We start from the raw sequence: 13,522 nt of genomic DNA on the forward strand, positions 1-13,522 counted from the left end.
GAGGAGGGTGTGGAAGCAATGAGAAGGCTACTCTTAGATTCATCTTTATATCATGGTCCCCTACTGGAATTTACTTTGGAGTTACTAATGATCACACTACAATACAATTATTTCCGCTTCGAGAGTAAGTGGTATATACAAAGGTCGGGAACATGGATGGGAGCAGCCATGGCGCCCATGTATGCTAACGCATACATGTATGAAGTAGAAAGACGTACATGGTTAAAAACACATGCAAATAAAATCTTGAGGTATTTTCGATATATCGATGATGTGTTGGTACTATGGAGGGGTACCGTTGAGGAAGCGGAGATGTTTGTTGTGGAGATAAATTCTCTACCAACCCCTATTAAAGTTATTGCTCAAATAAGTTCATCAACAATCAATTATCTTGATTTGTCTATTTACATCGAAAATAATAAAGTATTCCATGTATAGTAAGCCAACGGATAGAAATACTCTACTACATGCCGAAAGTGCACACCCTAATCATTTGAAAAGATCCTTACCGTATTCACAATTTATTAGAGTGATCAGGAATAATACGGATGAAGATAAGAAACAGGAACAGTTGCAGTTGATGTACAATAAGTTTATGGCAAGAGGTTATACTACCAAGATCTTGACAGCAGCTATGGAAAAAGCCACACAGTCGCATACGAAAGTTGATAAATCTTTGAATACACAAATGGTATGTACAACCACATACAATGCTGGATCTCAACATTTAACTAGAAGCATTAGGAAGAATTGGAATATGCTCACCTGCGAAGCTTCCTTGCCTCAGGCATTACATCAGGCCCCGCTAATGAGTTACAAGAGACAAAAGAATCTAAGGGACCTCCTGGTACAGACTGACCAGGTAGAGAGCTACTCAGAGGGTCGAAGTAAATTTAAGAATTATGGGAGTGTCAGATGTTTGGGATGCGTCACATGTGGACATATGACTCCAGGTAAAACATTTGCACACCCACATACGGGCAGAGTCTACAACATCAGACATCGGATCACATGCAAGACAGAGTATGTGATCTACAAGATACAGTGTCCCTGTGGCCTTGCATATATAGGCAAAACAGAAACTACTCTAGGTGAGCGCATTAGGGGTCATAGATCCAGTATTCGGGTAGCTTATAGGGATGGGGAGTCTGATAAACCTGTGGCAAAACATTTTTTGGATCTTAAACATCCTCTGACATCCCTCAGGTTTATAGCAATTGACCACATCCCGGAGTCATTAAGAGGGGGCGACCATGGAAGGCACCTATTACAGAGAGAAACATACTGGATCTTTCATCTAAAGACAATGTCCCCCTTTGGATTGAATGAAAAGCTCACATATACATCGTTTTTATGAGTTATCTCGCAAACTGTATATAGTTAGCGTCCAATGCCTGTATGCGGCATTTTGGAGTAGGTACTTGGGGAGTAGAACACTGTATGTGACTGATATGTAACCCTTTTATTAAGCTTAGAACGTATTAGTGGATACTGTGCAAAATCATATAGTGTAATGTTTTGTGGTATATGGATGGAGTTATACCAGTAGAGATCTTCTTGATTTAATTGTGGTATTTGGTACTACATTAGACAATAGATATCCATGAGTTAAATTGTCTATTATAGTGTCTTTATGTTGAATCTAGATGTATACATGAATAAGGAACTGTGTTCAATAATAATGGACACACCAAAATATTAAACATGCCCTATATCTATACATATTTGAATTAGGGATTTTGGTAGATTCAAATTCCACTGATTTGTCCATTAAATAATAATGGTGATTTAAAGTGAGTTGGTATTGCATGTTGCATTTGCAGGCATTTTTTTAGTGCTGCAACTACCGACATGCATGGTTTTTAATGTGATGTATCTTTGTATTTTAATAATAAAAGTATATAATGCTTATGTCAGGGGTTAACATTTAGGAACATACTTGCACTGTCACTTTAAATTTTGGATAAGTTTCTATTTTGCACATTTGTTATTTGCACCTTTTTGTGCTATTTGCAGTTTGCACAATTCATTGCACATTATTGATACTCTTTGTCAGTATGTCTAGTAAATACCTATATTCCCTATATGACATATTGTAGATATATTTAACATTTAAAGTTATTCCCCAATCATGTTTGCACATTATAAGCACTTTAAATTTAACATAATGAGCTCTTAGGGGCCTCAGAACATATTTCACATCATTTTAAAAGATTTCTGATTGTGCACAAACGGAATAAACTGTTTTACTATAGTAACAGGAACACAATAATGTTACACTGCACTTCCGGGTATGAGCAGTGTTCACTAATGGCATTGACACGACGATTTTAGCACACACCCACTCACTTCAGATTGGTGAGTTCTCAAGCTATTTTATTATAAATATGTGTTTGTTTTAGTTCAAATGTATGTCCTGATGAAAGTCAGTAATGACTGAAACGTCGACTTGACTTTGAATAAAATGAAATTGTCTATTTAAAGACCTGGAGTGCTGACCATCTTTTTGAAAGTGTTTTATATATATATATATATATATATATATCATATTACCCATAAGATCGAAAATTTTAATATTGAGACCCCACATGTAGTTTCAGCATTCTGTTCCCAATGCTAGGACCCCTATGTGTGGGCAAAATGAGTGCCATAAATTGGCTGGAGCTGGACTTTAAGAGGGAGGGGCAGAGGGATTAGATGCCCTTAGTCTAACCACTTCCTTCCTTTAACTGCTGGACAAAAGTGGTAAGTGGTGTTCCTCAGGGTTCTGTTCTGGGACCAATTTTATTCAACATATTTATAAATGATCTTGCAATAGTCATTGAAAGTCATGTTTCCGTGTTTGCAGATGACACTAAACTCTGTAAAGTAATACAATGTGAGCAGGATATTACTTTGCTGCAGAGGGATCTAGACTGGGGGACTGGGCACACAAATGGCAGATGAAATGTAATGTAGATAAATGCAAAGTTATGCATTTCGTGGTAAGGAATGCACAAGCAACTTACACCCTAAATGGTAGTGAATTAGGGATAACAACAAATGAGAAGGATTTGGGAATTGTTATAGACAACAAACTAGGCAACAATGTGCAATGTCAGTCAGCAGTTGCTAAGGCCAGTAAGGTATTGTATAAAAAGGGGCATCAATTCACAGGATAAAAAAATAATTTTGCCTCTTTATAAATCACATCTTGAATATGCTGTGCAATTTTGGCCACCTATTCTAAAGAAGGATATTATAACACTGGAAAAGGTGCAGAGGCGGGCTACAAAATTAATAAAAGGAATGGAACACTTTACTAATTTAAATCTTAGGGCATATGATAGCAGTATATAAATATATTCGGGGCCAATACAAACCATTGTCTGGAAACCTATTCGTAAACAGGACTATGCATAGGACACGGGGTCACGCGTTTTGACTGGAAAAAAGGAGATTTAGTCTAAGGCAGAGGAAAGTGTTTTTTACAGTAAGGACAATAAGGATGTGGAATTCTCTGCATGCAGAAGTAGTTTTACCAGAGTCTATACAGACATTTAAACAACAACTGACTGCCATTCTGGGGTCAAGAAGGATTTTTTTTCCCTTGGTTTTTTTGCAAAATTGGAAAGAGCCACAGGCTGGATTTCTTTTTTTTGTCTTCTTTTGGATCAACAGCAATTAACAGATATGGGAGAGGCTGAAATTGATGGACGTGTGTCTTTTTTCAGCCTATGTAACTATGTAACATTAAGAAATGTCTACTCATGCAATTTTAATGCAATGAATAACATGCAATGGACATTAAAAAGCACTGCCCACCCTTACATATATTTTTAAAGAATCCATGAACCATCGTTTTTGAATCGTAAAAATTATTACTGAAAGTCTACCAAACCTACTATTCAGTAAATGCTTCACTTCACTTTCTATTCGTTCAGCTGCCCCATTAAAAATAATAAAGCATTTTGGAACCCTATTAGATACTTTATAGCTTGGATCCATAGGTTAACATTAAATAAAGTAATCTTAAATCTGACTAGCACAGTCAAGCAATTGACTTTTTTCAGCTTGCAAGTTTGAACCAAGACCTCTCGTTCTCCTTAAGAACAAGCAAAATCCTTTGTAGCATTTCACCTCGACCATATTTTCATGAACAGAAGTGGAATACATTAAATTAGATGGTTATTGTGTCTCTTAGGTACAGTTGTTCACTCGCACAATTGCTGGAAAATGAAGCTGTAGGAAATAATTTTTCATATGCAAAATCAAGAAAATTAAAATCTCTATGGATTTCGTTAAAGGGCTACCTTCTGTAGAACAGGTTTATAGCATAGAAAGCTTTGGTAGTTAAAATTCTTAGAAAATTCAGTCCTTAAATTGCTATTCCACTTAGACAAAACACTGGTTGCATTTTTTACTATGTTAAGGAAATAAAGCATAGCAGGTCTGTCACATAAAGCAGCACAGAAACTTTTAAGATGTTTTTTTCTATTTCTATGGTGACCTATTAAGCAAAATTTTGCGTGACTAAAGAATTACTTGATAAAGTGTTTTGCCTAAAAAAATAGTTATATTTTGTAAACTCTGTGGAACAACACCCTTAAGACTCATTAAATACATCTCCCTTTTAACAGATATAAGATATATAGATTAGTGGGATCTACCCATTCCATTTGGTAAAGAATAAATGTTCTTGACTTAATGGCAGTTGCTACTATCTATGTCTAATCGACATAGGCTATAATATGTTGCTACTTGCTGGCTCCTCAGCTTAGAGTGTGGATGTTTTGACCTCTGCTAACAGAATAAGAACAGATCACTTAATTTTGTTAAATAAGCTACTTATAAGTGGGTAATAGTTTTGGAAAAACACATCTTTTAGTTTAAAACTGACTTTGAGTCCTCTTTTCTGATGAAATCCCTTAAATTCTCATTGCTTCTGTGGGTATTGAAATTATCTGTGTCAATCAGTGAATCTGATGAAGCTATGGAGGCCCCAATTAGCTGGGTGAGCTGGTGTGGGCTTCAGCTAATGCAGGCTCGAATCTGCTTGTCAGGAGAATGAGAATCACTAGCCATAGTCAAGCTGAATACAGAAGAATCACATTCTCTCCCTCATGACTGGGTTCTAGCTCACACCTAAAAAGACATGTATGTCTACTTGGGGTGGTTAGCTCTGCACATGGAGACATGCTGGCTCATTCATCTTTACTAATAACAGTGAAATAATTCACCGGAACACATCAAACAGAAGGTTAATGGAAATAATGATGGTGCTCTACTCCACTGGGTAAGTGACAAAACCAATATGAGAGCAGCAGAGGCGTATCTAGGGTATGGCACCTATGGCTCATGCCATAGGCGCCATTTGAAGGGGGCGCAAGTGAGCGGTGTTCAAACGCCGTTTTTTGGGTTTTTTTTATGCAGAGGAGAGAGAGGGGCGACTAGCAACCGCTCGGCGCCCCTCATTCTCCTCCACGAGGCCTCTACCTCCGTCCCGGTCCCGGTGCCGGCGCCGGCATTTCATGCTGAGCGCCGTAATATGACATCATATTTCGGCGCCCAGCAGTGAATCAGCGGGCACCAACGAGCGGCTTTTAAACGCTGTCTTTATTTTTTTTTGATGCGGAGGAGAGAGAGGGGCGCCTAGCAACCGCTCGGCTCAGCAGTGAAGCAGCGGGCACCAGCGAGCGGTGCAGGATGACAGCAGCATCGTGCTCCTGTCGCTGGACTTCAAGGTGAGAGAACTATGGGGGGGAGGATATATATATATATATAGTGGGGGGGTATATAGTGGGTAGGGTGGGGAGAGGGTATATAGTGGGTAGGGTGGGGAGAAGGTATATAGTGGGTGGGGGGGAGGGTATATAGTGGGTAGGGGGGGGAGAGGGTATATAGTGGGTAGGGGGAGAGGGTATATAGTGGGTAGGGGGGAGGATATATAGTGGGTAGGGGGGAGAGGATATATAGTGGGTAGGGGGAGAGGGTATATAGTGGGTAGGGGGGAGGGTATATATTCCTTCAGTGCTGAGATCACAAGTGAATTTCAATTGATCTGGGTTTGTGTGTTGATCTATACCTGCTATCAGCAGCAGGGACTAATATTTATATATATGGGCAGCAGGGGCTAGTAAATGGGTTTTAGATATTTGGACAGGGGCGCAATTTCAGTGCTTGCCATAGGCGCTATTTTCAGTAGATACGCCTCTGGAGAGCAATTATAGAGGATCTCCAGGTGTCTGCTGGATACAATGTATCTCAACTTAACAGTGTATTAACTGGAGAGTCGGCCCCATCTGAATAAACAATTTGCTTGGAAAGTGCTCACCAAAGAATGGTCATAAACACAAAACTTGTAGATCAACCAGGGTGGTAATTTTAATGGCAATCATAACACCTTCATTCATTTATACTGCAATTTACATTAATAGCAGTACCACTTCCTGTAATAAATAATATTTCCAGTAATCTACTCAAATTGTACCCTACGGTTTAAGTGTTAGGGATAATTTTACCTTCACTGTTCATTGCATACGAGACACAACCTTTATATAGCTAATTACTAATATCAGCATTTATAGATTGCCTACATAAAATAAGGCAAAGTGATAAAATAGAAATATAAAAATAAAGGTGCAATCTGATAAAGCAAAAAATAATACATATTCACAAAACCTTATCCAAGGGTTTGTCACCTTCCAGAGTAGGATTGATCACAATGCTTACACCTACGTATAACAGTTCAATAACATTTTTTCTAAATCCTAAAATGTATATTATTAAATGTTACAAGGGAACTACACAGTTGTACCACTAGTGCTAAAAGTCTCATGTGCAGTCTTCTAAAACAAAGCAAGTGGGGTCAAGGGACAATGTTACAATTTTCTGCTTGGACTCACAGTAACATTACGATACCATCTTAACTAAGATCATGGAAATTGAACAAATGTGCTTTCTCTACTTTTCTCCGCTTTGTGCCTCTTGTGGTCTTTTTCCTTCTGTCCTATTCTTTCCCCCTTTTTAGCTGTTTCTTTTGACCTATTTTTTTTATTTACATCTCACTTGCTGACATAATTTCTTCACTTTTCCTACCATTTTTTTTTCTTAAGATTTATTTTGCTGATTGGTCTGTTCACTAAACTGTATATTTGCAGGTGATTTAAGCATTTCTTCCCACCAGCTTCTCTATGAGTTATAAAGGGCCAAGCCCAACGAGTTCTTTACAAGGCTCTGCATATTATATTCTTCCTTTTCTGTAAACAGACGATGCATTACAGAGCATGAACACAGCCCTTTTTGAAGAACACATGTGTCGATGAATTAGACTTTCTATTTGCACAAATACATTGTATTGCTAAAACTCATCTCCAAACTCCCACTGTATTAAATACACCCCTTAGACTGCATTAGGCACATATCAATTTAACTAAACTGAAATAAATTATAGGTTTTATTATTGCAATATAGTATTTCCCTATATGACAAATAAAACAGTATGACACATCAAACTGCACATTTACCAAGCTGTGAGACAAAAGAGATACATTGACCATTTCGTTATAGCGGCAGTGCCATATCTAAAGTTGTTTCACATTACTCTAGCCACCATCTCAATACACATCCTTCCAGCACATTATTGTCTGTACATCAATTTTGTTTTCAATCTCTATTTTCCTTTTGTTCAGCATTATACTATGTCACTGTATTTAACACTATAATTAATATCTAATTAAAATATTTAAGGAAGGTGCTTCAAGTTAATAGGTATAGTTTTATTTTCTTCTACTCAGCATATTCTGTAGGTGGTCTATTTCTCATTAAATATATGTTTTCTAATATTTATTACAATTGAACAGCAATATTGTAACTTGTCGGCCTTGGTCAGCAGCCAGAAATAATTTCTGTATTTTAGAGACTCATAACTCAACACTTTCAAAATGTTGTCATGTTGGAGGAAAAATCTATAACATTCTTTTGACACATTTTTATGAAGAGTATGAAAGTGTATTTTTAGTGGTGATAATGTAAAATACATTGCCAGAAATAGTCGCTTCGTTAAAGCAAGAAAAAAAACTACAAGGTTAAAGAACAATCTCCAGCAGAGAATTAGAAAAAAAAAGCTGGAAGTGCACTAAATGCCGTAAATTTATTTCATGAAAAAGTGTTCCCATCCTTAAATATGTCTTAAATATTTAAGAATAGAAACATACAGTTTGACGGCAGATGAGAACCATTCAGGCCACCTAGTCTGACCATTTTTCCTGATGTAAGGGGTTTAAACCCCTATCAGTCTTTGGTCAGGTCCTATAGTGTGCCTTGAGAAATTAGTAAGTATGGCTATAATTTTATAAAAAAAATCTTTATGCAAAACACATATGTTTTTCAGTTTCCTAGGATGTGCAGCCATTTTTCGCTTCACCATACAGACATGTCATTTGACCTATATGAACATTATTACCCGTTGCATCATTAGATCCATTAAGGCATATCCTTTGTAAATGTTCCCATGGTGACTGTCATTTTATAAGTCACTGCCATATCTTCAGTTTGTTTAGTTTTATTGGTTTCCAAGAATTTACTGCTGCAATATGGTGTGGTTGTAGTGCATCCAAAATTTTAACTTCATCCTCTGTTAGTAATTTTTCTCCTTTCTGAAGACTTGGGTCTCCGCATTAATCTGGGCAATGTATATTTGAAAGAATATACAAAATGCTCAGAGGTTTCAAATATCTAGAAATTGATGTTTTTCATCTGCCGTGTTTTTGTATAGTAAAATTAAATCACACACGTCCTCTTTTCTACTTAAAAGGTGTAGATCTGAGTGAATGAGTAAATGCTAATGCTAATCCCGATAAATGGGAATTGCCACTGGCATAAAATTGCAATTACTCTTCATCTCATCACTGCCTAAGGCCAGGCGTGCTTTAAAAAGAGTTACTTAAGATCAATAATAAGTACATGAAATAAAGTCATAAACATAAGATCTTGTTGTTAATAAAGTAAGTTTTGGGTGTTTAGCTACAATTCCATCATAGAGGACCTCAGGGAATCGGCCAAGCATTATAACCTAACATTGAAGGTTCTTCAATTGATCTCAAAGAAGGAAATAATCCCTGTCTGCCGCCATCATATCTATACTGTCTCAGTTATTTGCAAAATTAAACAGAATGATAGTATTCACTATGCTTTCAATGTAATGGTCTTGGTCAGTGGCGTCGCTACAGGGGGGCAAGGGGGGCAATTGCCCCCCCTAGGTTAATCTTTGCCCCCCCTGTTGCCCCCCTGCTAAATTTGGATCCCGTCTTTCTTTCTTTTTTTTAATTTATTTTTAAACACCGAGGAGAGAGAGGGTGCGGCCCGAGTAAGATCGGCAGCCAAGGCAACCGATCTTACGCGGGCCGCACCTCGAGCCCGGCTACTTACCTGTGGGAGGGTCTTCTGTACTGCAAAGAGGAAGCGGAACCTAGCAGAGTTCACGTGACATCACATGACTCTGCTCCAGTCCCGCTTCCTCTGTGCTTTACCAGAGAACACAGAGGGAGGCCGCGCCCTCTGCTGAAGTCTGTGAGCGGCATCAAGGAGCTGCAGTGCAGGTAAGGGGGTGGGGAGGGAGTTTGAATGAGAATGTATGATTGAGGGAATGAATCTGTGAATGAAGTGTGTGATAGCATGGATGTGTAAGTGCTGGAACCTAGGCATGATGGGACTGTGATTGCTGTTAGCAATCACACTCCTATCATGCCAAGTCAGCCAGTACATGCTGAAACCTAGCTAGCTGCCCCCCTTGTCTATGGGTGCTGGCAGCAGTATGGGGTCTGCACATCACTTACAGCCATCCTGTACCAGCATGTACTGGCTGACTTGGCATGATAGGAGTGTGATTGCTAACAGCAATCACAGTCCCATCATCCCTAGGTTTCAGCATTTACTGTTTGGATGTGTAAGTGCTGGAACCTAGGCATGATGGGACTTTGATTGCTGTTAGCAATCAAACTCCTATCATGCCAAGTCAGCCAGTACATGCTGAAACCTAGCTAGCTGCCCCCCTTGTCTATGGATGCTGCCAGCAGTATGGGGTCTGCACATCACTTACAGCCATCCTGTACCAGCATGTACTGGCTGACTTGGCATGATAGGAGTGTGATTGCTAACAGCAATCACAGTCCCATCATGCCCAGGTTTCAGCATTTACTGGTTGGATGTGTAAGTGCTGGAACCTAGGCATGATGGGACTTTGATTGCTGTTAGCAATCACACTCCTATCATGCCAAGTCAGCCAGTACATGCTAAAACCTAGCTAGCTGCCCCCCTTGTGTATTGATGCTGCCAGCAGTATTGGGTCTGCACATCACTTACAGCCACCCTGTACCAGCATGTACTGGCTGACCTGGCATGATAGGAGTGTGATTGCTAACAGCAAGCACAGTCCCATCATGCCTAGGTACCAGCATTTACTGGTTGCCTGGGTATGATAGGAGTGTGATTGCTGTGTGGGCAGTGTGGACGGCAGGGCCGGCTTTGGGGTACGCAACCTGTGATCTATGAATGTAATTTAGGGGGTTTTAAATATACCTTTTAATGCCGTGTTTTTATGTGAATTCCAATTGATCTTTACCTGCAAAGCTGGGTTTTTGCGTTATTCTGTAGATCCATAACTATATATTTCCATACATTATTTATGTATACCTGCAAATACAGTGTTTGTATGTCTTATTCAGTTGATTAATACCTGCAATGCTGTTTCCATGTATTTATTTGATCTATACCTGCGATGCTACGTTTCATATATTATTATTGTATACCTGCAAATACAGGATTTGTATGTCTGATTCTGTTTATTTGATATATATCTTCAGTGCTGAGATCACAGGTGAATTTCAGTTGATCTATCCATGCAAAGCTTGGTTTGTGTGTTAATGTGTTGATCTATACCTGCTATCGGCAACTGGGGCTAATATTAATATATATGGGCAGCAGGGGCAAAAACACTAAGGGGGGTATAAACGACAATGCAGTGTGAAAAATCCATCCTGATGCAGACGTCTGTGACGTGGATTGTGTCCTGCTGTTTGTGTGTTTTTGGTTATCAGTGTAGCAGAGCCTGTCCTCGGGTGTGTGTGTATAGGTGTTGGTGTGGCAGAGCCTGTCCTGGTGTGTGTTTAGTTGTCAGTGTGGCAGAGCCTGTCCTAGGGTGTGTGTTTGGGTGTCAGTGTGTCAGAACCTGTCTGTGTGTGTGTGTGTGTTTGGATGTGGGTGTGGAAGAGCCTGCCCTGATGTGTGTGTTCAGTTGTCAGTGTGGCAGAGCCTGTCCTGGTGTGTGTGGGTGTCTGTGTGGCAGAGCCTGTCCTGGTGTGTGTGTGTGTGTTTGGATGTGGCAAAGCCTGTCCTGATGTGTGTGGGTGTCTGTGTGGCAGAGCCTGTCCTGGTGTGTGTGTGTTTTTGGATGTGGGTGTGGCTGAGCCTGTCCTGATGTGTGTGGGTGTCTGTGTGGCAGAGCCTGTCCTGGTGTGTGTGTGTATGTTTGGTTGTCGGTGTCGCAGAGCCTGTCCTGGTATGTGTGTGTCTGAGTGTTGGTGTGACAGAGCCTGTGTTGGTGTGTGTGTCTGAGTGTTGGTGTGACAGAGCCTGTGTTGGTGTGTGTGTCTGGGTGTCAGTGTGTCAGAGCCTGTCCTGGGGTGTGTGTGTGTTTGGATGTGGGTGTGGCAGAGCCTGTCCTGATGTGTGTGTGTGTTTTTGGTTGTCGGTGTGGCAGAGCCTGTCCTGGTGTGTGTGTCTGGGTGTCGGTGTGGCAGAGCCTGTCCTGGTGTGTGTGTCTGGGTGTTGGTGTGACAGAGCCTGTCCTGGTGTGTGTGTCTGGGTGTCGGTGTGACAGAGCCTGTGTTGGTGTGTGTGTTTGGTCATCTGTTCCTGGCACTTAACTTACAGTAGGAATTATTTAATTTATATTTATCCAGAGATAAAATGCCCTCCTGAAGTTGTAGTGACTTCAGGGGACAAAACGTTCAAGGCCCTGAAATCATTTAGTGGAAAAGTTATTTATTGTGTTATAATATTTATTTCAAGGATTAGTTGCACTCAATTGTGGCTTCAGGCTTCCCATGTTGAATGATCAAGTATTATTTTAGCCCAATAACAAAAGTATAATTCCATAGCACATTATTTTTGGAAATTATGAATGCCCCCCCAGTTTGAATGTGATATCTTGTGTGCCCCCCCTATATATTGTTTCTAGAGTCGCCACTGGTCTTGGTATCTGGTGGTGAGAAAGGGGGCAAGGATGGTAGGATAGGAAATCCTGGTGCCCATGCCAACCCCATGATTTTCAGTGCCTTAGGTAACTATATATCTGGCATATCCTTCTCCCATCAATTGCTTTGTTAGCGTAAGGGGATACCTTACAGCAGTGCACCCAACCAGCTCACCTCCCTAGGCAACCTACAGTATATGGCAGTGCTAGCCCTGCCTGTTGACAGTGAGTCATTGGGGTCTGACAATATACATATGCTAAAGTGGACAGACCAAGGTATCTTGGACAATGCTATGCTTCCAATTTTATGGGAATGGTTTGGGGAAGGCTTACTATTCCAGCATGTCTGTGCCCCAGTGCACAAAGCAAGGTCCATAAAGACATGGTTAAATGAGTTTGGCGTGGAAGAACTTGACTGGCTGGCACAGAACCCTGCCCTCAACCCCATTAAACACATTTTATATAAACTGGAAAGGTGTCCAACATCAATGCCTGACCTCACAAACACTCTACTGGGCGAATGGGCAAAAGTTCCCACAGATACACTCCAAAATCTTGTATGAAAGCATTCCTAGAAGAATAGAAGTTGTTATAGCTGCAATGGGGGGTCCAACTACACACTAATGTCTATGTTTTTAGAATGCAATGTCATAAAAGGTAAGGTGTCCCAATACTTTTGTCCATATAGTGCAGGTCAGATGCTGTGCTAAATCACATTCTTGCCTCTGAGCAGTGGTACAGTGGAGCAGGGGTGGAAGTATGGAAATCATGGCTAAAAAAAAAAAACATGGCTAATGAAAAACTGAAAAAAGTGGAGTTTAATATGTATAAGAGACATTGGCTGTAAGTCAAGTTGTTATGTTATATACTACTTGTTACGTCCTGTCTCAGCGCTATGGAATATGATGGCACTTTATAAAACAATAAATAATAATAACAATAATAATATAATAATATGCAAATTATTAATTTCATATTATATAATCACCTCCTGTCTAACTCAGTTTGTTGATTTTTGTTTAGTCTTGCATGTGACATGTAAACATATATATATATATATATTAAAGGTTATAAGGAATATTTTAAATAAACCCTTCTAATACCCTTCTATGAGGTAATTATTATTATTAATATTATCATTATTATTAATGCATGATACAAGGTGCTTTATATTTCAATATGCTATCCCCAGGGTATTACAGTCTTATCAATAGTCAACAATGAGACTGTCAAGCTCAGAAAGATTACCTTCTTGTTAAGATAAAGGCTTCCCTTGTTCCAGCACAAGGC

Source organism: Sceloporus occidentalis, unplaced genomic scaffold (genome assembly GCF_023333645.1).
Source record: "Sceloporus occidentalis isolate IW3139 unplaced genomic scaffold, rSceOcc1.0.p SCAF_22, whole genome shotgun sequence".
Taxonomy (NCBI): domain Eukaryota; kingdom Metazoa; phylum Chordata; class Lepidosauria; order Squamata; family Phrynosomatidae; genus Sceloporus; species Sceloporus occidentalis.